Below are 23,106 nucleotides of genomic sequence, written 5' to 3' on the forward strand. Positions count from 1 at the left end.
TATCCTGTCGATCGATGTCTCCATTATACCGTCGATCGATGCTTGCCCTTTTGGTTGGCGTGATAGATCTGGGTTGGTCTCTGTTGTGGTGACTCCTGCGTGGTTGTTAGGATCTGTTAGAATGACGTCTGGAGTGCCACGTTGCTGTGAGAACAGGTTGTCAGGTCCATTGGCTACTTGAAGGATGTCTGCTATGTCCTCTCTGGACACTTGTAAAATCCTTCCATCCATTGCACGTGCGTTGCCATCTGGATCACTGAAAATACCAAATTCATCAGGTGTTAGAAAACCGTAATCAATGTTTGCATAATTATTCATTTTAGAAATAGAGAGATTAGGGTTTAGAGTAGTATCGATCGATGTAGATACAGTTACATCGATCGATGGCAGAGTAATTTCTGCAGAACTTGTGTTCTTGAGATGATTGCTCTTCATGGATTTTTCTGTTGATGTAGAAGGAAGAGTGTTCATCTTATTTGCTTGTGTGTTTGCTCTGATGTGTGTAGGTGGTTTCGGAGGTGCAAAACGATTTATATAGGTATCTGTAAACCTAGTTAGGGAGGGAATATTCTCCTGCTCCTGAATTTTCGCTGCGGCGCGAATATCGATCGATGTTCCTTCGGTGTGTCGATCGATGTGAGCGGTTGTTTTGCTGGACGAGGGTGGGTATCGACCGATGTGGAGTGCACAGCGTCGAACGATGTTGGAAACGTGTTGGTGAATTGTGTGTTTCAAGTCTTTCATCCTGCAAAGACATTTCTATTGCACGTTCTTTCCAGTAATCCTCATCGTATTCCTCGGTATGTTCCTCATGAGGTGAAGTAATTACAGTGTCAACTGCAAAACTTTCATGGAAACCACTGTCTGCCCAACTGCCTATGGAATAATCATCATGTCCTCTCCTGGTTGGAGGTTGGAAGGCAAAATGTTGGTAACAATGATTAGGTGAAGCGAAATGGTCAAGTGGGTGCATTACGTCGAGTGACGTGTTGTTGTGTCATCGGTCACCATTGACACATTGGAATCGATCGATGGAAAGGTTGGGGTGTCGATCGATTCCGAGTACTCTGTTTCGTACTCTCCGATTCATACTCTGCTCCACAATGGCATGCGCCAATGAAGCCAAGTTCTTTCCCATAATCCACAGAATTAATTACCTTTCTCTTAGGTCGGATGGGATCGTAGTGGATGTTTGGGTCTATGAGCGTTAGACACAATTTGTTTTTGTTCATGTCACATACAGCTCCTACTGTAGCTAGGAGGATCTTCCAAGCAGAAGTGAAGAGTTCCAGTTAAGCTCGATGTCTAAGACATGAAAATCTACAGGGACAAGGGCATTACCAATCAGTACCTCCAGATCTCTTATGATGCCTCCGGATCGTTTCTCTGAAAGATCCACGAAGGTGAAGGATTCTGTTGAGGGTTCGATGGTCAAACCAAGCTGGTCTGCCATGATCCTAGGGAGGATACTAACTGATGCTCCTGTGTCACACATTGAATGGGGAAATTCAACACCCTTGACTATGCATGGTATTGCAAACTTCCCAGGATCACTCTTCTTCGTCAATGTGATCCTGTGTTTCAATCTTTCCTCTGACTTGATGAAACATTCTCCTAATGTCCTCCTCAGTTACCTTTGTTTCTCTGAAGAACATCCACAACCGGTGTGTGAAGTAAGCTTCATCAAAAGGTTTTTCGATTGGGATTCTGAGGACTCGTTTAGTGAAACCATCCATCTCCTTATCGTTAGCTTCCCTCTTAAGGTTTTTAGGAATCTTCTCCTTTCTTTTCCTTAACCTTCTCCCTTCAGATTCTTGTTCTTCTTGAACAGGTTCTGTTGAACTATTTAAAGGGTTGGGTTTTGGTTCGGGTGGGTTTGCTAATGGTTTAGGTGGTGGTCTGAGTGCATTGATGTAATCATTATCGATTGAGGGTAACCGCACTCGGTATGTCAGAGGTGCCTGTCGATCGATGGGAGGTGTGTTGTGACGATCGACGTCGGACTCACTCTGTCGATCGATGGTTGAGTTAACCGATCGATCGATTTTTTCATAGAAAGGGGAGGGTGGGTGAGGATGCTTAGCTGCGAATTCTTCATGAGTTAGAATTCGAACCGCATTGCATTCAGTCGAATTGGCAGACGACGTCGATCGATGACTGGAGTAATCCGTCCATCGATCTTCATCATGGTCTGTCGATCGATGCGAGTTCATCGACATCGGTCGACACCATTGGGATCCGCCGAGACTCATGGAGCTTTCGATTTCGAAATCTCCTTCCTCAAGGTTTTCATTTCTCACCACTTGCCAGAATTCATCATCTATGATGGCATTTACGTGGTGTTTCCCTTTGTCGGCTCCTGCTCTCTAGCAAAAGCTTCTTGCCTCTTATAGTCTCGCCCGTCTGAATTACTTGGGTTTCAAGTTTTCTCACCTGAGTCCCTAAGGTCTCGATTTTGGTGTTCAGATTGTTGTAGGCAGAGTCTATCTTACCGTTGAAATCCACGGTGATTTGTTGTTGTCCCAACAGTACTCGATCAAGCATTTCTTCGATCTTGCTTTCCTGAGTTTGGGGTGGTGGATTTTGATAGTAAGAGTTCGAGTAGCTCTTGCTGTTGTTGAAGGGTTTTTGAAATTGTGAACTTTGGTTACTTCTTTGGCCATTTCCAAAGAAGTTTCTGTTTCCGCCCTGGTTTCCAAATTTTTGGAATCCGGTACCTCCGATGTAGTTCACATCTTCTTCTCCTTCTGTATCTGCTACTTCTCCTTCAGCTGAACAGACTTGCTTCCTAAGAAGTTCGTGCACCACATCTAACTTAGCTCTTACTTCGTCCATCTGTTCCTTCCCGATAGAGGCTACAGACTTCTTCCGTTCAGAGTCAGTGTTTTTGGTGCTGCTGCTGTTAGCAAGGTTTTCGATAAGTCTCACAGCTTCCAACGGATTCCGAGTAGTGAAGTTTCCTTCACTCGCCGTATCAAGAGCCATTTGATACTGTAAGGCGAGACCTCGGAAGAAAGTGCTTAGCAGCTGCACTTCATTAAATCCGTGGTGTGGACAGTCTCGCTGGAAAAACCTAAATCTAATCCACGCATCTTTGAAGGACTCTCCAGCCTTCTGCGAGAATGTGGAAATTTTGTTCCGAAGTTCTTCAGCGCGCGCCTCATCGAAGAAGTTTCGTAAGAAAGCATTCTTGATGTCGCTCCAGGATGTTAAAGATCCTGTGGGTTGCTGCCTAAGCCAGTGCATCGCTTCTCCATTCAGCGTGTATCTGAAGAGCTTGCACAGCAGGTAATCTTCGGGGACTCCTTCCATCCGAATGGCAGCGATTAGATCCTCGAACCGTTCCAAATGGTCCATAGGATGCTCGTGCGGTAACCCAGAGTAGGGTATCTGCGACACGAGAGTGTAGTATTGAGGCTTCAGCTCGAAATTCTGCTTCTGGATCTCCGGAAGTCGAATCGCTGATCTGTTGGAATAGTACTCATCTGGGCGATTGTAGTCGGCCAGTGGTTTCGATCGAGCGTCCTCATCTACAGGTTGAGCAGCTCCTGTAGCATCAGCATCAGGGATTACAGTTCCCTGAGCATCTATTTTCTGACCTGTTGCATTACGCAGATGACCGGCCTGGTCATACAGGTTTCCGTTCTCATCCTGAGTTAGAATAATAATGTTTACCATTTTTGACGACATTATCGATCGACGTACGCGGTGTAGTATCGATCGTTGTCGAACGATTGGGATCGATCGACGATGACGGTCTGGTGTCGGTCGACGGTCGATTGTGCGTATCGATCGACGACGAAGTGATTGCGTCGAGCGATGTGGAACGTTGACCTCTACGGATGGTGCGTTCCAAATGAGCAGGATCGTTTGAGAACAGCAAGTCTTTCTCCTTGTTGCTTCTGGTACCGCTGGGTATGCACCTGAAAAGACAAGAAAAAGAAAGATTATTAGAAAAGGGGGTAAAGAAAAGAATAAGAATTAATAAAACTAAATCTAATGGCGATCAAAGCTCCCCGGCAACGGCGCCAAATTTGATACCACTCAAATTACCCCAAGGAGTGTTACTCTCATCAAAAGAGGTTCAGATGTAGTACTTAGGGATCGAATCCACAAGGAGCTATGGAACAATTAAATCTAGTGTTTATTAATTCTAAAGGTTGTAATGTTTTAATTAAATAGCAATAGTAACAAGCGAGTAAATGATAAATGTAACTTAGGTTGGAAATGATATTAGATGCAGGGCCACTATTCAGGTGTTGGAGATTATAATTCCTATAGATGCCTAACTGTTGCATGCATGATATATTAGAGCTCATTCGCTTAACTCAGTGATCAGCTGTCGCATGTACCACTGGTTAACAGACTAGATCTTGTGTCTCACCGGTTAGATGCAGACACAAGAGAGTGTCGATCGATAGTCTATTAAGACGTCGACCGATACACTTTTGCCAACATCGATCGATTGTCAGTTGAGGACATCGATCGACGGGTTCTAGCCAGGCCTATGCGCGAGTATGAAATGCTCTACTAAGATTCTAAATTGGCGGTTAGCCCTCTCTAGCAATCCTAATATGATAGATAGATGTCAGGATGGGATAACAAGGGTGCTTGAATATGCAATCCTATGATCAAGTTCTAGTTAGCTAGGCTAAAACAAGCAATGAATACAAATCTATCATGAATATCACAACAAGGCAGATCTATAGTTTGGGGCTAATCCCACAAACCTATCTGAACCCTGGATCTAACAGTTGAACTACTCAGACATAGCAAAGCAATTCATATCAATAGATAAATAGAAACTCATAGAATAGATGATAAGAAAATGAACAAGGAGTTCCAATCACAAGTGATCTTCTCTCCAAATGAAACTTGTAACAAAACTAGGTCTAGAAAAAAAGCTCTCCTGCCGTCAAACACTTAGGCAGTATATATTATACTAGGTTAAAAACTCGTCAGGGCATTTTGGTAATTTGGCTTGGCCTTGGTTTTTAAGTCTGCTGAATCCAAAATGTCGCGTCTGGTGTCTCGACATCGATCGACGGTACTTGTGTACATCGATCGATATTAATCTTCATCTGTCGAGGCATTTCCTGATATCGATCGTCAGCACTGATGCGCATCGATCGATTATTCTTCCTCTCGTCGACCTCTAAGTGGTCAGCTCGGGTGAAATGTCCTTTATGCTCCAAAATGCTCCAAAGTCATAGCTTTACTCCGAAATGCACCTGAACCTGAAAACATACCTAGAAGAGTAGAAAACATAGATATATATATATAGTAAAATACTAATATACCATGGATAAAAATGGGTCAAATCCATGGTATATCAAGCACCGGTCACTTGTCTTTTCTGTCGGCGATATGCTCCTGGCCTTAACTGCCGGTCGTGCCTCCGGCTGAATGTTAATTACTTTGAAGAAATTTAGAGTGCTCAAGCAAAGCTACTCGCTGGATACAGTAGCATGGATAAACATCATAGGATTTCGATCCTAGGTGTTGGCCTTCGGGATCGAGAGAGTGTTAACAGGGACATACATCCGTGTGATAAACCGCCCTTTGTGATAAAATGGTCGAGAAGAGCAAAGTAAGATCCAGAGCCGAGCTTTTGGGAATCAAATCAATTGAAGGAATGTTAAGTTTGATCACTTAAGACTTAACATGGATCAAAGAAATAGAAGATTGTTGTCGAGCATCAACTTTGTGGTCGAGTCGCGGAAATACAGATCGATCGGGAATTTGAAGTACGAGAAGGTCGAAGAATGGATCGTGAGTGAAGCATGAGTTGAGATAAGCTGCTCTAACATTGTTAGAAGTGTCTTAGATTGATCAGACGGCAGTTTTGGAAGAATCACATTTTTGAAGCACGACAGTTTAGAAGCTCGACGTTTTTGAAGATTGACGTTTCTTCATCGCGAAGTTTTCTCGGAATATCTTCGTATCAGTAAAATATTATTCTGAAGACATTATAAGTCGGAAGCAGGATGGGAATTAAGCTGGACGGGAAGCAAGCACGATGGGATTGAAGCACGACGGGAAAACCTGAAGTTGGGCGAAAACCCTAATTTCGGTATTAAGAAATTCTTTGAGGAAGCCGGAGGCTCGGGAAATATTTTTAAAGGATATCATACATCATCTGTAGTTTATTAAAAATATTCAGAGAATCACAATAGGAGCGGAAAAATATTCGGGATTGATCGCGGGTCAGAAATTCACAAGAACGGTCGAAATCACGCAAAGGAACTGAGAAGCTCAAGGTGGCTTGATCTAAGGGATAAGAACATGGTGGCAACTGTCTAACCAGCTGAGTGTCAAGAGAATCTCGAGGTGTGGCCGTGCATGAAGCAGGAACATGCAGCATGACATGTTGAAGCACAAAGTGTCGCGATACCTGTAACCGAAGCATGCTGATCGACACGCAGGGAGCGGTGTGTCGCGACACATGCATTCCATCCATGCTGATCGACATCTGGTCGTCCAGGAAGGAGAAGAGGTACCACTTTGCATGAGTTTGGTCCATGTTGACTGCCATGTGGAGCACGAGGCGCCGCGACGCATGACACCGGAGCCATGCTAGCCGACACACGGGCTGCCACCAACTTCAATCTGATTCACTGCTGTATCCTATATAAAGACCACGACCCCTTCTCATTTAATTCATCCAGACATTTCAAAAGCAAGTTAAAAAGTTGGTTAGAGAGAGAGAAAGAAGTAGAAAAAGAAGTAAGAGGTTCTGAGTTATTTCAAGAGTTTTAGATAGTTTTCGAGATCAGTTTCTCTACTGATTTCAAGTCAGCGCCTAGGGAAGGTTCTGGCTGAAGATCAACCAATTGAAGATCAATTTAGATGGGAAGCAAGTCAATGTGGTTAGAGAGAGAGAGAAAGAGAGTGTAGCTGAGTTCCGAAGATCGATACTTCACCAAGAAGCGAAGTTCTGTCCAATCGAAGAATTTCTGCAATTGTTATGCGGAAGCTCTGCCCAAATCAATCTGTCCACTATACTCATATTCTTTGATGATCAAGTGTAGGTGCTGTCCATGATCAGTTCAGTTCCATGGTTTTAGTTCAGTCGAGTTTATGATTCGATACTTTGTTCAGATTTCGGAAGAATTGTTTAGAAGCTAAGGAAGGTGCTGTTCGAGTTGAGTTCAGTCCAGACAAGTATCAGGGGAGGTTCTGTACAAGTCAAGATCAATCTAGTCCAGTCCATTCAAGTCGTCCATTGGGTTTTGGCTAAGTCCTCTCCAATCAACCAGCTGCTTATCGGTTTTGTGTGAATTCCATTTGGAATTTAGGATAGATCGAGTCACATATAGATTAGAATGATCAAGTTATTGAATGGTAGAGTCCTTAGGGTTATTTTATTTATGGAACCGGACTCAATTTAGAAAGGCCTAAGCTGAGATGAAAGGAATTAAGACTGAATTAATAACCTGATTAGGACTAAGGCTAGGATGCATCATGTTTTCTATTCTTGTGTGTTGATTTGGTTGAGTGCAAGTTCCCGTTATCTTTAAGGATAGTTTCATAGCAGGAGGCTGGACTATCTGGATAACGGTTTGATTTAATTTATTGATTATTTTTGCTTAGTTGTTTAGTAGTTAGTACTAAGGGTCTTAGGCCATATAGGCCGGACTACTGGTACTATGGTTAGTCTTGTGGAGTAAAGTGTCTAGTTAGGATCGGGAACTTTGGCTTTAGGTTAGGATCAAGATTGAGTTTATTTTGTTGTGAGTGTGCCGACAGTATGTGCGTAACCCGCCCATACTAGGCTTGTGTAGGGGTGATTAGTGTTTCCTCGGCCTCGTACCCAGCGAGTTCAAGGAAACCCCTTATTCGCTGGATCGGGAAGACTCAGACGAACGGGGTCATGTCCTATGGCTGAGTAATACACGACGGTGTAATGTGGCAGTGATCCGAAGGACTGTGGGCTATCGCGCGGTGACCCGAAGGACTGTGGGCCGCGGTCGGTTGAAAGTTCCTTCTTCTGGCCTTTGTGGTAGGGAGATAGGATATTGCAGATAGAGAGGAGGAACACGAAGTCACCAGGGCCCAGGTTAGAGTGTTGTGTTAGTGTGTCGTAGAGGGTTATGGAACCCTCGAGTCAGTGTAGCACCGATATACGGTGTCACGAGTTAGATCGAGTCGTAGTTACTCATAGTCTTATTATTGTGATTGTGTTTGTGGTCGATTGATTTGCTTTCAGGTTCTGACATTAAGTCCTAAGGCTGGCTTAGGTACCGGATTAGGCTTGATGTGTATTTTGTTAGTGTAGGCCTGACGTTGGCATGTATGTGTTTGAGTGATTGCTTGTGAAGGGTGGTGGATATTAAAGCTATGCGGTATCATTGGTTGGCCGATCATGTTCGTGTGTCATTGTTGGTCGATCGACTAATGATACTTGTATAGTCCAAGTTTCTAACACTACATGAGTACTGAACTCAAGCATATATTTGGTTAACTAGGGATTGCTTGTTGACTTGTTTTAATGCAGGTTCCCGTTACTTGAAGCTAGATCATGGCAGGAGGCCAAGTCTAACTTAGTAACGGTTTGCTTAGCCTTAGCTTTTATTGCATGCTAGGGCTAGATTGATTGTTATTTTGGGTTGTCCGGGTTAGAGTCTTGGTTGCGGGTAGAGGCCGCCAGCTCACTAAGTAACATTAGGTTACTCATCCAACTCCGTTGTCCTTTTTCCAGGTCGCTTAAGGTAAGGATGATCGGATAGCTTCGTGCTGGATGTTAGGACCGCAGGTGTTGATTTTCATGCCTTTTGTAAACGGTATTGTGGATTTGTATTTAGTTAACTCGATTTTGGCATTAGGCCGGGACCGGTCTCAATTATATCAATGTATGGATATTTCTCGAATTAATAAAGAAATTGTTTTATATGCGCTTCATGAGTACTCTGATATTTGACTAGTCCGGTCTAACACAACGTTAGGTCGTAGTACGGGTTGAAAAGCCTTAGGCCTCGATCTAACGGAAAACGCTAACTCTTGGCCGGGTTGCAAAGCCTTGTGCCTTGATTTAGCGGAACGAGTTAGTGGATGAACTGGTCTAGGTCGTGGAGTAAATTTTATGACTCTGACCGGGTCGTCCCTAGCCCATCACGTAGCGCTTCCGGACCATGGTGTTGGGTTGGACGGTCAGTCTTGTTTTTGTTTGATTGTTGGCTGGCCGGTTGGCTCATTCATCTTGAACCCTGGGTGTTGGACGGTCGATCTGTCATGTTCTTGTTTGATTGTTGGCCGGTGGGTCGACCTATGCTTAGGACGGTTCGGGGGTGTTACAGAGGTGGTATCAGAGCATGGTTTCGTCCATGCTTCCGGAACTCATGATTTCATCGGTTTTCAAATATTTTTTGAGTCAAAAAGAGTCACAAAAGGCATTAGGTAAACCGGTCACGTCCAGCATAGGATTTATTTTTTTTAGGAATTAGGAATAGATAGAAGAATTAGAATTGCTAGGTTGCTGGTTAGAATTGTTAGGTTGCTGGTTAGCATTAGGTTGTTTAGCTAGTATTGCTATTAGATTGTTGGTAGTATTTTTTTGGTTTGTTGTTGACTGACTTGCGTGTGAGTGTTCTATTTAGTTGCAGCTTGTAAGTGTGTTCATTGATCGGAACTTTAAGGCTGGAAACCTTAAAGTGAAGATTGTACAAGGCCAAAAACCCAAAGCCAAAGAAAGAGTAAAGATAGGTTCAGAGGACTGGACAGTGGTATGGACTGGACAAATGGGAAGAAAAAAAGACTTCATTGGGAAAGGACTTCATCAGTATCTGGGAAAAGAGAGATCGAGGAAATGGTTGGAGTAATCAGAGGCGCAGATTGGCAAGATCGTATCATGGGAAATTAGTTGGGCAGCAAAGTAAAAACTAAGAAGAAGACGCAGTGATCATTCAAGTGAAGATTTATGAAGATGATTGTGGGGACATTGGGAAGGACACTCAAGGGACAGTGAAAGGCAGAGTGAAGAGATATAAAGACGATTATGGCGACTTTAGACAGTATACACAAGGGACATGGGCAAGCAAAGTAAAGAGTTATGAAGACGAGTTGAGATTAAGTGAAGCATGAGAAATCAAGAAGTGAAGAAATGAAAGGATTCAAGACCGAGGAAATGCATGGAGATGTATTAAGATGGAGCGAGATCAGAATCAAAAAATCTAGAAGAAGACTGAAGAAATCAAGGGGAGATATCTAAGGCCAACCGATAAAGAAGCACATCTAGTGATCAAGACATAGTTATGTAAAGAGGAGTTATGGAGGAGTTGTTATCAAGGTGGAGCAAGTTCAAAATCCAAAGTGTTTATGGAGACCCAAAGAAACCAAAAGAAAGGCGAGCCAGCAAAGAACCATATCTTATGACCAAGACCGCAAGACGGAGTTATTCAAACGCTGAACGTCATCACTACACATCAAGGAGGAACATTTCGTGAAGCTAAGTAATTGCGCAACTAAGAATTCGAGGAAGAATTCTATTAGGGGGCGGGGGGGGGGAGAATGTGATAACCCGCCCTTTGGGATAAAATGGTCGAGAGAGCAAAAGTCAGAATCCAGAGCCGAGCTTTTGGGAATCAAAGCAATTGAAGGAATGTTAAGTTTTGATCACTTAAGACTTAACATGGATCGAAAAAAATAGAAGATTGGTCGAGCATCAACTTTGTGGTCGAGTCGCGGGCAATACAGATCAATCGGGAAATTTGAAGTACGAGAAGGTCGAAGAATGGATCTTGAGTGAAGCATGAGTTGAGATAAGCTGCTCTATCATTGTTAGAAGTGTCTTAGATTGATCAGACGGCAGTTTTGGAAGAATCACATTTTTGAAGCACGACGGTTTAGAAGCTCGACGTTTTTGAAGATTGACGTTTCTTCATCGCGAAGTTTTCTCGGAATATCTTCGTATCAGTAAAATATTATTCTGAAGACATTATAAGTCGGAAGCAGGATGGGAATTAAGCAGGACGGAAAGCAAGCACGACGGGATTGAAGCACGGCGGGAAAACCTGAAGTTGGGTGAAAACCCTAATTTTGGAATTACAAAATTCTTTGAGGAAGCCGGAGGCTCGGGAAATATTTTTAAAGGAGATCATACATCATCTGTAGTTTATTAAAAATATTCAGAGAATCAGAATGGAAGCGGAAAAATATAAGGGATTGATCGCGGGTCAGAAATTCACAAGAAGGGTCGAAATCGCGCAAAGGAACCGAGAAGCTCGAGGTGGCTTGATCTAAGGGATAAGAACGTGGTGGCAACTGTCTAACTTGCTGAGTGTCAAGAGAAGCTCGAGGTGTCGCCGTGCATGAAGCAGGAACATGCAGCATGACATGTTGAAGCACGAAGTGTCGCGATACCTGCAACCGAAGCATGCTGATCGACACGCAGGGAGCGGTGTGTCGCGACGCATGCGTTCCATCCATGCTGATCGACATCTGGTCGTCCAGGAAAGAGAAGAGGTGCCACTTTGCATGAGTTTGGTCCATGCTGACTGCCATGTGGAGCACGAGGTGCCGCGACGCATGACACCGGAGCCATGCTAGCCGACACATGGGCTGCCACCAACTTCAATCTGATTCGCTGCTGTATCCTATATAAAGACCACGACCCCTTCTCATTTCATTCATCCAGACATTTCAAAAGCAAGTTAAAAAGTGGGTTAGAGAGAGAGAAAGAAGTAGAAAAAGAAAGTAAGAGGTTCTGAGTTATTTCGAGAGTTTTAGAGAGTTTTCGAGATCAGTTTCTCTACTGATTTCAAGTCAGCGCCTAGGGAAGGTTCTGGCCAACTGAAGATCAACCAATTGAAGATCAATTCAGATGGGAAGCAAGTCAGCGTGGTTAGAGAGAGAGAGAGAGAGAAAGAGAGTGTAGCTGAGTTCCGAAGATCGATACTTCACCAAGAAGCGAAGTTCTGTCCAATCGAAGAATTTCTGCAATTGTTATGCGCCCAAATCAATCTGTCCACTCTACTCATATTCTTTGATGATCAAGTGGAGATGCTGTCCAAGATCAGTTCAGTCCCATGGTTTTAGTTCAGTCGAGGTTATGATTCGATACTCTGTTCAGATTTCGGAAGAATTCTTCAGAAGCTAAGGAAGGTGTTGTTCGAGTTGAGTTCAGTCCAGACCAGTATCAGGGGAGGTTCTGTACAAGTCAAGATCAGTCTAGTCCAGTCCATTCAAATCGTCCATTGGGTTTTGGCTAAGTCCTCTCCGATCAACCAGCTGCTTATCGGCATAGAACACTGTGAGTTGGTTTTGTAAGAATTCCACTTGGAAATTAGGAAAGATCGAGTCGCATATAGATTAAAATGATCAAGTTATTGAATGGTAGAGTCCTTAGGGTTATTTTATTTATGGAACCGGACTCAATTTAGAAAGGCCTAAGCTGAGATGAAAGGAATTAAGACTGAATTAATAACCTGATTAGGACTAAGGCTAGGATGCATCATGTTTTCTATTCTTGTGTGTTGATTTGGTTGAGTGCAGGTTCCTGTTATCTTTAAGGATAGTTTCATAGCAGGAGGCTGGACTATCTGGATAACGGTTTGATTTAATTAATTAGTATTAATTATTATTGCTTAGTTTTTTAGTAGTTAGTACTAAGGGTCTTAGGCCATATAGGCCGGACTACTGGTACTATGGTTAGTCTTGTGGAGTCGAGTGTCTAGTTAGGATCTGGAACTTTGGCTTTAGGTTAGGATCTAGATTGAGTTTGTTTTGTTGTGAGTGTGCCGACAGTATGTGCGTAACCCGCCCATACTAGGCTTGTGTAGGGGTGATTAGTGTTTCCTCGGTCTCGTACCCAGCGGGTTCAAGGAAACCCCTTATTCGCTGGATCGGGAAGACTCAGACGAACGGGGTCATGTCCTATGGCTGAGTAATACACGACGGTGTAATGTGGCAGTGACCCGAAGGACTGTGGGCTGTCGCGCGGTGACCCGAAGGACTGTGGGCCGCGGTCGGTTGAAAGTTCCTTCTTCTGGCCTTTGTGGTAGGGAGATAGGATATTGCCGATAGAGAGGAGGAACACAAAGTCACCAGGGCCCAGGTTAGAGTGTTGTGATAGTGTGTCGTAGAGGGTTATGGAACCCCCGAGTCAGTGTAGCACCGATATACGGTGTTACGAGTTAGATCGAGTCGTAGTTACTCATAGTCTTATTATTGTGATTGTGTTTGTGGTCGATTGATTTGCTTGGAGGTTCTGACATTAAGTCCTAAGGCTGGCTTTGGTACCGGATTAGGCTTGATGTGTATTTTGTTAGTGTAGGCCTGACGTTGGCCTGTATGTGTTTGAGTGATTGCTTGTGAAGCGTGGTGGATATTAAAGCTATGCGGTATCATTGGTTGGCCGATCATGTTCTTGTGTGATTGTTGGTCGATCGACTAATGATACTTGTATAGTCCAAGTGTCTAAAACTACATGAGTACTGAACTCAAGCATATATTTGGTTAACTAGGGATTGCTTGTTGACTTGTTTTAATGCAGGAGGCCAAGTCTAACTTAGTAACGGTTTGCTTAGCCATAGCTTTTATTGCATGCTAGGGCTAGATTGATTGTTATTTTGGGTTGTCCAGGTTAGAGTCTAGGTTTCGGGTAGAGGCCGCCAGCTCACTGAGTAACATTAGGTTACTCATCCAACTCCATTGTCCTTTTTGCAGGTTGCTTTAGGTAAGGATATCGGATAGCTTCGTGCTGGACGTTAGGACCGCCGGTGTAGATTTTCATGCCTTTTGTAAATGGTATTGTGGATTTGTGTTTAGTTAACTCGATTTTGGCATTAGGTCGGGACCGGTCTAAATTATATCAATGTATGTCTATTTCTTGAATTATTAAAGTAATTGTTTTATATGCGCTTCATGAGTACTCTGATATTTGACTAGTCCGGTATAACACAACGTTAGGTCGTAGTACGGGTTGAAAAGCCTTAGGCCTCGATCTAACGGAAAACTCTATGTCTTGGCCGGGTTGCAAAGCCTTGTGCCTTGATTTAGCGGGACGAGTTAGTGGATGAACTGGTCTAGGTCGTGGAGTAAATTTTATGACTCTGACCGGATCATCCCTAGCCTGTCACGTAGCGCTTCCAGACCATGGTATTGGGCTGGACGGTCAGTCATGTTCTTGTTTGATTGTTGGCTGGCCGGTTGGCTCATTCATCTTGAACCCTGGGTGTTGGACGGTCGATCGGTCATGTTCTTGTTTGATTGTTGGCCGGTGGGTCGACCTATGCTTAGGACGGTTCGGGGGTGTTACAGTCGGTGTAGAAACCCGTTAAAAAAAAAGAAAAGAAAAGAAAAGAGTGGTCGAGTATCTTTGTGGTGGTCGAGTCGCGGGCGATAAGGATCGATCGAGAAGTTTTGAAGTACGAAGTGGGCGAAGAAGTGATCCTGAGTGAACTATGTGTCGAATAAGTTGCTCGACCATAGTTAGAAGATGTCTTAGATTGATGAGACGGACGTTTTGGAAGCATAACATTTTTGGAAGCACGACGGTTTAGAAGCTCGACGTTTTGGAAGAATGACGTTTCTTCAGCACGAAATTTTCTGCAAAACTTCGTATCAGCGGAGTATTATTTTGAAGACATTAGAAGCATGACGGGACATAAGCACGACGGGAAGCAAGTACGACGGGATCGAAGCACGACGGGAAGACCCGAAATTAGACTAAAACCCTAATTTTGGTATTATGCAAGTCTTCGATGAAGCCGAAGGATCGGGAAATATTTACCGCCAAGGTCAGACTTCAGATTGGAGTTTATTAAAATATTAAACTCATCTGAATGGGAGAAGAAAAATATTCGGGATTAATCGTGGGTCAGAAATTTACCGGAAGGACCGAAATCAGGCCAATGGACCGAGAAGCTCGAGGTGGCTTGTTGCATGGGTTCAGAACGTGGTGTCAACTGTCCAGCAAGATGAGTGTATACAGAAGCTCGAGGTGTCGCCGTGCATGTAAGCGGCACATGCAGCTTGACATGTAGAAGCACGAGGTGGGTCGACCAAGCATGCAACCGAAGCATGCGGCCAGCCATGTGTGTGATTCTGTGGCGCCCTGCATGAGTTTTAGTCATGCAGACTGACATCTGGGAGGACTGGTGGCGTCCTGCATGTGTCCTGGACATGCAGCCAGCCATGTGGAGCACGAGCTGTCGCCGTGCATGCGTCTGGAGCCATGCGGAGCGACACACGGGCTGCCACTAAGCTGAAGCTGATTGGCTGGTGTCTCCTATAAATAGCCCACGACCCCAGCTCATTTGTGAACATCCAGACCTGTCAAAAGCCAGTTAAAAACGTGAGAGAAAAGTAGAAAAAGAAAGCAAGGGATTCCGAGTTATTTCGAGAGTTTTAGAGAGTTTTCGAGATCAGATCTCTACTGATTTTGAGTCATTTCCTTGGGAAGGTTCTGTCCAACTGAAGGTCAATCAAATGAAGATCAGCTCAGATGGGAATCAAGTCAACGTGGCCAAAGAGAAATAGAGAGAGAAGCAAAGTGGTCGACTTAGAATGTAGTCGATTCTCACCGAGAAGGCCAGTTCCGTCCGATCGACGATTGTCTACGATTGTGACGCGGAAGCTCTGTCCAAATCAATCCGTCCAGGCCAGTCATATTCTATGATGGTCAAGTGGAGGTGCTGTCCGGAGTTAGTTTAGATCAACGGGTTCAGATCAGTCAAAGTTCTGCTCGATACTCCGCCGGAAAGTCCGAAGAACTGTCCAGAAGCTAAAGGAGGTTCTGTCCGAGTCCATATCAGTCTGTTGAGACCTGTCAGTTTCTTCATGGTGAAGCCAAGTTTCTGTCCAAGTCGAGATCAGTTCAGTCCAGTCCAGTCAAGACGTTCATCTTGGGTTTTGGCTAAGTCCTCTCCGATCGACCAGCTGCTTCTCGCCTAGAACACTGTGAGTTGGTTTGTTTGAATTCCACTTGGAATTTAGGGTAGATCGAGTCGCATATAGAGTAGATTGATCACGCTATTGAATGGTAGAGTCCTTAGGGTTATTTTATTTATGGAACCGGACTTTTGCAAGGGCTAAGCTGAGATGAATAGAATTAAGACTGAGTTGATAACCTGATTAGGACTAAGAATAGGATGCATCATGTTCTCTATTCTTGCGTGTTGATATGGTTGAGTGCAGGTTCGCGTTATCTTTAAAGATAGTTTCTCAGCGGGAGGCTGGACTATCTGGGTAACGGTTTGATTGAGTTGTTTAGTATTGTTATTGTTGTTTAGTAGTTAGTACTAAGGGTCCTAGGTCATATAGGCCGGACTACTGGTACTATTGGTTTGTGCTGTAGAGTTGAGTGTCTGGTTAGGATCTAGAACTTTAGCCTTAGGTTAGGTTCTAGATTGAGTTTGTGTTGTGTGAGTGTTGCCGAAAGTATGTGCGTAACCCGCCCATACTAGGCTTGTTTGGGGTGGACTATTGCTTCCTCGCCCTCGTATTCAGCGGGTTCATGGCCTATGGCTGAGTGATTACACGACGGTGTAATGTGGCAGTGACCCGAAGGACTGTGGGCTGTCGCGCGGTGACCTGAAGGACTGTGGGCCGCGGTTGGTTGAAAGTTCCATCTTCTGGCCTTTGTGGTAGGGAGATAGGATATTGCCGATAGAGAGGAGGAACACGATGTCACCAGGGCCCAGGTTAGAGTGTTGTATTAGTGTGTCGTAGAGGGTTATGGAACCCTCGAGTTAGCGTAGCACCGATATACGGTGTTATGAGTTAGATCAAGTCGTAGATTCTCATAGTTATTATTGTGATTGTGGTTGATTGCTTTGCTTGCAGGTTCTGACATTAAGTCCTAAGTATGGTTTAGGTACCGGATTAGGCTTGGTGTGTATTTGGTTGTGTAGGCCTGACGTTGGCCTGTATGTGTTTGAGTGATTGCTTGTGAAGGGTGGTGGATATTAAAGCTATGCGGTATCATTGGTTGGCCGATCATGTTCTTGTTTGATTGTTGGTCGATCGATTAATGATACTTGTATAGTCTAAGTGTCTAACACTAAATGAGTACTGAACTCTAGCGTATATATGGTTAACTAGGGATTGCTTGTTGACTTGTTTTAATGCAGGTTCCCGTTACTTTAAGTTAGATCCTGGCAGGAGGCCAAGTCTAACTTAGTAACGGTTTGCTTAGCCTTAGCTTTTATTGCATTCTATGGCTAGATTGATTATTATTTTGGGTTGTCTGGGTTAGAGTCTAGGTTGCGGGTAGAGGCCACCTGCTCACTGAGTAACATTAGGTTACTCATCCAACTCTGTTGTCCTTTTTGCAGGTCGCTTTAGGTAAGGATGATCGATAGCTCGGTGCTGGACGTTAGTACCGCCGGTGTAGATTTTCATGCCTTTTGTAAACGGTATTGTGAATTGTGTTAAGTTGACTCTATTTGTCATTAGGCCGGGTCCAGTCTTGAATTATTCGATGTATGAATATTTTCTGAATCGATAAAGTAAATGTTTTATATGCGCTTCATGAGTACTATGATATTTGACTAGTCCGGTCTAACACAACGTTAGGTCGTAGTACGGGTTGAAAAGCCTTAGGCCTCGATCTAACGGAAAACGCTAACTCTTGGTACAGGTTGCAAAGCCTTATGCCTTGACGCAGCGGGATGAGTTAGCGGATGAACTGGTCTAGGTCGTGGAGTAAAGTTTGTGACTATGACCGGATCATCCCTAACCCGTCACGTAGCGCTTCCGGACCATGGTGTTGGGTTGGACGGTCAGTTATGTTGTTGTTTGATTGTTGGCTGGCCTGTTGGCCTTTCATCTCCAACCCTTGGTGTGGGTCATCCGTCGGTCATGTTCTTGTTTGATTGTTGGCCGGTGGGTTGACCTATGCCTAGGACGGTTCGGGGGTGTTACAGTCGGGGGCATTCGTATTTCATAGTCAGAGGTGAAATTCTTGGATTTATGAAAGACGAACAACTGCGAAAGCATTTGCCAGGGATGTTTTCATTAATCAAGACTGAAAGTTGGGGCTCGAAGACGATCAGATACCGTCCTAGTCTCAACCATAAACGATGCCGACCAGGGATCAGCGGATGTTGCTTTTAGGACTCCGCTGGCACCTTATGACAAATCAATGTTTTTGGGTTCCGGGGGAAGTATGGTTGCATGGCTGAAACTTAAAGGAATTGACGGAAGGGCACCACCAGGAGTGGAGCCTGTGGCTTAATTTGACTTAACACGGGGAAACTTACCAGGTCCAGACATAGTAAGGATTGACAGACTGAGAGCTCTTTCTTAATTCTATGGGTGGTGGTGCATGGCCGTTCTTAGTTGGTGGAGCGATTTGTCTAGTTAATTCCGTTAACGAACGAGACCTCAGCCTGCTAACTAGCTACGTGGGGGCATCCCTTCACGGCCGGCTTCTTAGAGGGACTATGGCCGTTTAGGCCAAGGAAGTTTGAGGCAATAACAGGTCTGTGATGCTCTTAGATATTCTGGGCCGCACGCGCGCTACACTGATGTATTCAACGAGTACATACCTTGGCCGACAGGCCCGGGTAATCTTTGAAATTTCATCGTGATGGGGATAGATCATTGCAATTGTTGGTCTTCAACGAGTAATTTCTAGTAAGCGCGAGTCATCCGCTAGCGTTGACTACGTCCCTGCCCTTTGTACACACCGCCCATTGCTCCTACCGATTGAATGATCCGGTGAAGTGTTCGGATCGCGGTGACGTGGGTGGTTTGCCGTCTGCGACGTCACGAGAAGTCCACTAAACCTTATCATCTAGAGGAAGGAGAAGTCGTAACAAGGTTTCCGTAGGTGAACCTGCGGAAGGATCATTGTCGTACCCTGGAAACAGAACGACCTCAGAACGTTGAAACATCACTCTCGGTAGGCCGGTTTCTTACTGTGCCTACCGATTCCGTTGTTATGCGTTCATCCATGCCCAAGACTTCAGTTTTGGTTGGATCGTATGCATAGCTTCCAGATATCACCAAACCCTGGCACGAAAAGTGTCAAGGAAAATGCAAATAAACAGCCTGCTTTCGCCAACCCGGAGAAGGTGTTTGTTCGGAAGTACTGCTGCAATGTAAACTCTAAAACGACTCTCGGCAACGGATATCTCGGCTCTCGCATCGATGAAGAACGTAGCAAAATGCGATACTTGGTGTGAATTGCAGAATCCCGTGAACCATCGAGTCTTTAAACGCAAGTTGCGCCCCAAGCCTTCTGGCTGAGGGCACGTCTGCCTGGGTGTCACAAATCGACGTCCCCCCATCCTCTCGAGGATATGGGATGGAAGCTGATCTCCCGTGTGTTACCGCACGCGGTTGGCCAAAATCATAGCTAAGGACGTCAGGAGCGTCTTGACATACGGTGGTGAATTCAATTCTCGTCATATAGTCAGACGTTCCGGTCCAAAAGCTCTTGATGACTCAAATTCCTCAAAGCGACCCCAGGTCAGGCGGGATCACCTGCTGCATTTAATCATATCAATAAGCGGATGAAAAGAAACTAACAAGGATTCCCTTAGTAACGGCTAGCGAACCAGGAAGAGCCCAGCTTGAAAATCGGACGTCTTTGGCGTTCGAATTATAGTCTGGAGAAGCGTCCTCCGCGATGGACCGGGCCCAAGTTCCCTGGAAAGGGGCGCCAGAGAGGGTGAGAGCCTCGTCTTGCCCGGACCCTGTCGCACCACGAGGCGCTGTCTACGAGTCGGGTTGTTTGGGAATGCTGCCCCAATCGGGCGGTAAATTCCGTCCAAGGCTAAATATGGGCGAGAGACCGATAGCGAAAAAGTACCGCGAGGTAAAGATGAAAAGGACTTTGAAAAGAGAGTCAAAGAGTGCTTGAAATTGTCGGGAGGGAAGCGGATGGGGGCCAGCGATTTGTCCTGGTCGGATGCGGAACGGAGTAATCCGGTCAGCCGATCGATTCGGGGTGTCGACCTACGCGGATTAAGGTGGTGACCTAAGACCAGGCTTTTGTTACGCCCACGGAGATGTTGCTGCCTTGATCGTGGTCTGCAGCACGCACCTCATGGCGTGCCTCGGCATCTGCGTGCTCAGGGCGTCAGCCTGTGGGCTCCCCATTCGACCCATCTTGAAACACGGACCAAGTAGTCTGACATGTGTGCGAGTCAACGGGTGAGTAAACCCGTAAAGCGCGAGGAAGCTGATTGGCTGGATCCCTCACGAGTGCACAGCCGACAGACCTTGATCTTCTGAGAAGGGTTCGAGTGTGAGCATGCCTGTCGTGACCCGAAAGATGGTGAACTATGCCTGAGCGGGGCGAAGCCAGAGGAAACTTATCAAGCTCCCAAGAAGGTCCAAAAGAAGTTTTATTATCCCATTAAACCGTCCAGATTCAAGATTATTCAAGCTCCCCCTTTACAAGCCAAATCCCCACAATCCCTCCAACGGCTAGTTTCCGATTTTGTGTCTTTGGAGATTTGTTTCCTTTTCTTTTTACTTTATGAACGTTTTGTTTAGATATTTCTGAGCATTATATAAGCTCTCTTAGTCCTTCAGTTTATCTTTTATCAAAGAGTTTTCTTTGCTTAAAAATCTGTTCTTTAGTTTCTAAGTGTGAGATACATTAGAAGGCTATTGAGCTCGTGGTTCATAGGTTCTTTGTGTGATACAGGAGCCTTGAGACACAGATTGAGAGAGTCAATCAGCACCCACGGATTGAGAGAGTCAATCATCATCTATCCAACATCATCTATCCACCTTCCATCATCAAACATCTATCCATAAACCATTCCATCCCTTTTATCTTTTAGTTTCTGTGATTATTTTCATTACTCATAAACTCATTGTTTCTCTTTGTTTTCAGGTTAGTTTGGATAGAAAGGGCTAGCAAGTCGGCCATCTTCACAATCTTCCCATCTGGTCTCATCCTTACCGATAATATCGACCCATCACCCATCCATCTCATCGACCCAGCTTCCCAGCCTGTAACATTTGGTATCAGAGCTTAAAGCTCCTATATCATGTGATATCAATCCATATATATCTTTGTTCTTTTCATTCATTGCTAGTTTTCATTTATAAAAACCATAAAAATTGTTATTTGCTTCAAGTTTGAATTTCTGCATTTTGTGTTCTTGAGAAAAGAAAATTAAAAAGAGAAAGAGTTTTGTTAGTTTGATCCACGAAATTCCTTTGACATATTAGTCTAGTTGTTTGCATTCATTTCCCCCAGCTCCCCCTTTCCATATTTAATTTTGCATACCATAAAATCTCTCATTTTGAAATTTTCTCATTTAAGTTGCATCATTAAAAAAAAATTTAAAAAATATCTCATATTTGTTTCATACCCATTTCTTGCATACCATATAGTAGTTATATTGTGCATTTAAATATATATCTCCTATATATTATTTAAGAAGCATTACAACTTCTTTTTGTAGCCACGTGTCATCACTTGGATGATTCTTATAATCATTAGAGAAATATGTTGGTCCATCTAATTATATAATAAGTTTTTTATTAACCTGGGCCCTGGTGACATCGTGTTCATCCTCTCTATCGGCAATATCATATCTCCCTACGACAAAGGCCGGAAGAAGGAACTTTCAACCGACCGCGGCCCACAGTCATTCGGGTCACCGCGCGACAGTCCACAGTCCTTCGGGTCACTGCCACATTACACCGTCGTGTAATACTCAGCCATAGTACATGACACCTTTCGTCTGAGTCTTCCCGATCCAGCGAATAAGGGGTTTCCTTGAACCCGCTGGGTACGAGGCCGAGGAAACACTAATCAACCCCAAATAAGCCTAGCATGGGCGGGTTACGCACATACTGTCGGCAACACTCACACAACACAAACTCAATCTAGAACCTAACCTAAGGCTAAAGTTCCAGATCCTAACTAGACACTCGACTCTACAAGACAAACCAATAGTACCAGTAGTCCGGCCTATATGGCGTAAGACCCTTACTACTAACTACTAAACAACAATATTAATACTAAACAACACAATCAAACCGTTACCAAGATAGTCCAGCCTCCCGCTGAGAAACTATCTTTAAAGATAACGGGAACCTGCACTTAACCATATCAACACGCAAAAATAGAAAACATGATGCATCCTAGCCTTAGTCCTAATTAGGTTATTAACTCAGTCTTAATTCCTTTCATCCCAGCTAGCCCTTGCTAAACTGAGTCCGGTTCCATAAATAAAATAACCCTAAGGACTCTACCATTCAATAACGTGATCATTCTACTCTATATGTGACTCGATCTACCCTAAATTCCAAGTGGAATTCAGACAAACCAACTCACAATGTTTTAGGCGAGAAGCAGCTGGTTGATCGGAGAGGACTTGGCCAAAACCCGAGATGAACGTCTTGACTGGACTGGACTGAACTGATCTCGACTTGGACAGAACCTTGGCTTCAACATGAAGAAACTGAAAGGTCTGGACAGACTGATCTGGACTCGGACAGAACCTCCTTTAGCTTCTGGACAGTTCTTCGGACTTTCCGGCGGAGTATCGAGCAGAACTTCGACTGATCTGAACCCGTGGATCTGAACTAACTCCGGACAGAACCTCCACTTGACCATCATAGAATATGACTGGCCTGGACGGATTGATTTGGACAGAGCTTCCGCGATCATCGACTGGACGTAACTGGCCTTCTTGGTGGAGTATCGGTCTTCAGAATCGACCATACTCTACATCGACCAATTTCTTTCTTTCTCTCTCTCTCTCTAGCCACGTTGACTTCCCATATGAACTGATATTCCCTTGATTGATCTTCAGTTGGACAGAACCTTCCCAAGGCGATAACTCAAGATCAGTAGAGAACTGATCTCGAAAACTCTCTAAAACTCTTGAAATAGCTCGGAAACACTTTCTTTCTTTTTCTACTTTTCTCTCTTGTTTTTAACTTGGTTTGGACAGGTCTGGATGTGAAGAAATGAGCTGGGGTCGTGGGGTATTTATAGGAGACACCAGCCAATCAGCTTCAGGTTGGTGGCAGCCCGTGTGTCACTCCGCATGGCTCCGGACGCATGCACGGCGGCACCTTGTGCTCCACATGGCTGGCTGCATGTCCAGGACACATGTAGGACGCCACCAGTCCTCCCAGATGTCAGGCTGCATGACTGGAGCTCATGCAAGGCGCCACACATCCTCACAA

The 23,106-nt window shown here is 44.5% G+C and overlaps 2 non-coding genes across 2 annotated transcripts; both read left to right on the forward strand.

The window, feature by feature from the left end:
- The first annotated feature begins 3,040 nt into the window (after nucleotides 1-3,040).
- Nucleotides 3,041-3,146, forward strand: LOC117130972. The gene has a single exon (XR_004454224.1). It is a non-coding gene; the product is annotated as a small nucleolar RNA R71 (small nucleolar RNA).
- A 15,911-nt stretch (nucleotides 3,147-19,057) lies between these two features.
- On the forward strand, nucleotides 19,058-19,213 carry LOC117130970. The gene has a single exon (XR_004454222.1). It is a non-coding gene; the product is annotated as a 5.8S ribosomal RNA (ribosomal RNA).
- The last annotated feature ends 3,893 nt before the right edge of the window (nucleotides 19,214-23,106 follow it).

Source organism: Brassica rapa, unplaced genomic scaffold, assembly GCF_000309985.2.
Source record: "Brassica rapa cultivar Chiifu-401-42 unplaced genomic scaffold, CAAS_Brap_v3.01 Scaffold0749, whole genome shotgun sequence".
Classification (NCBI taxonomy): domain Eukaryota; kingdom Viridiplantae; phylum Streptophyta; class Magnoliopsida; order Brassicales; family Brassicaceae; genus Brassica; species Brassica rapa.